The sequence below is a fragment of the Mustela nivalis genome (assembly GCF_964662115.1).
Source record: "Mustela nivalis genome assembly, chromosome: 13".
Classification (NCBI taxonomy): Eukaryota; Metazoa; Chordata; class Mammalia; order Carnivora; family Mustelidae; genus Mustela; species Mustela nivalis.
In genome coordinates, this window is record NC_139032.1 from 32,517,447 (window position 1) to 32,520,505 (window position 3,059).

Below are 3,059 nucleotides of genomic sequence, written 5' to 3' on the forward strand. Positions count from 1 at the left end.
GTTGAGTATAGCTGAAGTACAGAACATGAAGAGGGTGAAATATGTGATAAACTGGTAAGGAAATCGCAGCCTAGATAAAGAATGGTCTGGAAGCCATATCAAGGATCTTGGATTTTATCTTATGTGCCATGCGAAGACATCAGTGAGTTTTAAGCAAGGGGGTTGTGTTGGCTCTTCTGTTTTCATTACCTGCAGATCCATTCTCTGCTCTTCTCTGCCCTGAAAATCTGATCCCCACAGTGTCCATCACCCACTCCCCCTAGCCTACTAGATTCTAGTTGGTGTCAGCCAATGAGATACCTATGCTCTGTGTCCCCATGCTTCAGTGCTTTATTTCTGACAGTAAGTGTTTCTCTCCTAGACCATAGGTCCTTCCAGGCTTTCATTGAGTAACTGTTTCTTGTCCTCACAACAGGCCTTAAAGATAAAAATAATTTTCCCTATTTCTAGTATCCTTATTTTTGCCCATACCTCAGTTAAGAGCCTTTTGATCAAAGCTTTTCATTTGAAACATCTCATTTAAAATCTATTTCCTTTTGGGAGCCTGACTGATATGAGAATGATTAGATCATGTTTCTGTTTTACAAAGATCTCTTTGACAGCTTTATGGGAAACAGATTAGAGACTGGAAAGGCTGGCTTCAAGGAGAACAGTGAGGGGGCTGTTTTGGAGATATGAGAGGATGGTGGCTTGGTGTGAGGTAGCAGAAGTAGGAAGTGAGTAACCCAGGTCCTAGCCAAAATCCTGAATGTAATTTTTTGGGTCCCACAATGGGCAATTACAAGAGCTTTACCAGGCAGTCCTCATGGGGAAAAGCTGTTCTATCACACCAAACTTGGTGCACAGCCAGTGTACTGCAGTCTCTGCAGAGCATTGTAATGAAGAGTTCAGGCCCTCCTGACCGGCCATACTTAAATGAATCTGCATTCCTAACCCTGACACCTTCTATTGGAAGTCTCCTTTATCAGGGAACCTAGAAGACACTTTCCCCACTCTGACAGAGAACTCAGTATTTTTCCACTCCCGGCCCTCCTCACCCCACTCTTCCTTTTCTTTGCCCACAGTCCATAAAGCTATAAGAACCTTTTGTTCAGGGATCCCTCACCAGTGAGTTAACCCCACCTGCACACTGCTCCATGGCAGAAAATGAAATGATGAGAGTCAATGCTTTTTCTGGCTTTAGCCTCTTTTTTGTTCTATTGCAGTAAGTGGTTAAAGACTTGACTGTTACCATTATTGTCATTTTGGCTCATTTTTTTCATCTCCAAAAAAGTTTATTAGCATGATTAAAAACACTCTTTGAATAATAACAGAAAGAATTTCTAAACATGAAAGAATATCAGTGGCTATACCTTTTATAACCAAATATTTGCAACTCAATGGACAGCTTTATTGCCAGTCTTCACTTTATTAAAAACAATCCATATTTATGGGTTCCATGTGACGTCATGACCATTGCTTTGACTGGGAATGAGTCCCTACTGTAATTAAGTATAAAAACTATCTTCCATACTTGGGAGTGTGACCTGTATACTGAGTAAAGAGTTGATAAAAATCCTCAAAGAGTTGGGTTTTGTTTTTTCAAAAAACATTCCTTTTACACGCTACAAAGAAATAATTAGTATTTGGGCTTTTTAAATTCCTACATGATATTGAGAATGGCAGTCCCCAAATGTCCTCCCTTGACATAATCGCAAATGCAGACCCTCTTCTGGAGTGTACATTCTTGGGGTGGGCTCTGAAGATCGGGCCTCCACGTGTCTATACTGGTTTGAGAACAAAGACAGAGTCATCCAGAACGTAGTAGTCATTATACATGTTGCCTTCACACAGGTATGGTAATCCGGTAAAAGCTTCGATAACAAAAGCAGCTTTTCTGAAAACTTCCGACAGACTATTCTCTTGTTCTTCCCAGTTCTGTCCCTTGATTTCTAAAATTTCTGATGGTTTCTCCCATATGCCACCTACGTTTTCCACATAGGGATGAAAGGGTAAAACCAGGGCGGGATGACCCTGCCTCAGTTGGCTCCTTCTGTTATCTTTTAACAAAGTTAGGGGCTGATCACAGCAGTCCAGCAAATTCAAGCAGCTGATAATATCATACTGGAACCCTGTATTCTGCCATTTGTTTATACCAAGCACTCTGTATTTCTTCTTCTGAAGCTGCCATATCTTAGTTTCAGACAGTTCAGTGGCATAAACTTCTTCAAAATGAGGGCTCATGATTTTTGTGACTTCTCCATCTCCAGCACTTAAATCAAGAAGTCAGTGGGTTTTCCAGTCTGGATTAATTTTTAGCAGTCTCTGAAACTGATCTGGTGAAAACACAAATATTGAGCCTCTTCCTAGCAACCCACTGATAGATGTTCTAGACATAAACAGGCTAAAAACGGATGACACGAAAGAGTGATATAATTGGATAAATAACCAGCCCGATTTCTCAATGCTGTTGTTTAAGAAGATCTGTGTTCTGGTGGAATTTTGATTGGAATGGCATTAAAAGTATAGATTGCTCTAGGCAGTATAGACATTTTTTTTTGCAATATACATTTTTTTTAATTAAATTGATTTATTTATTTTCAGAAAAACAGTATTCATTATTTTTTCACCACACCCAGTGCTCCATGCAATCCGTGCCCTCTATAATACCCACCACCTGGTACCCCGACCTCCCACTCACAGGAGTGCAATGGCAGGGTCATAGGGAAGTTCTATTTTTAATTTCTTGAGGAATCTCCACACTGTTCTCCAAAGAGGCTGCACCAACTTGCATTCCCACCAACAGTGTAAGAGGGTTCCCCTTTCTTCACATCCCCCCAACACAAGCTGTTTCCTGTCTTGCTAATTTTGGCCATTCTAAGTGGTGTAAGGTGGTATCTCAATGTGTTTTTTTAAAATTTTTTCAATTTATTTATTTTCAGAAAAACAGTATTCATTATTTTTTCACCACACCCAGTGCTCCATGCAATCTGTGCCCTCTATAATACCCACCACCTGGTACCCCAACCTCCCACCCCCCCACCACTTCAAACCCCTCAGATTGTTTTTCAGAGTCCATA

General features: G+C 40.6%; 1 pseudogene across 1 annotated transcript; it reads right to left on the minus strand.

Annotated features, from left to right (window-relative positions):
* Positions 1-1,752: 1,752 nt before the first annotated feature.
* On the minus strand, positions 1,753-2,463 carry LOC309846957 (protein-L-histidine N-pros-methyltransferase pseudogene; annotated as a pseudogene). Its single transcript has one exon. The product of its transcript is annotated as a protein-L-histidine N-pros-methyltransferase pseudogene (transcript).
* Between the last annotated feature and the right edge of the window lie 596 nt (positions 2,464-3,059).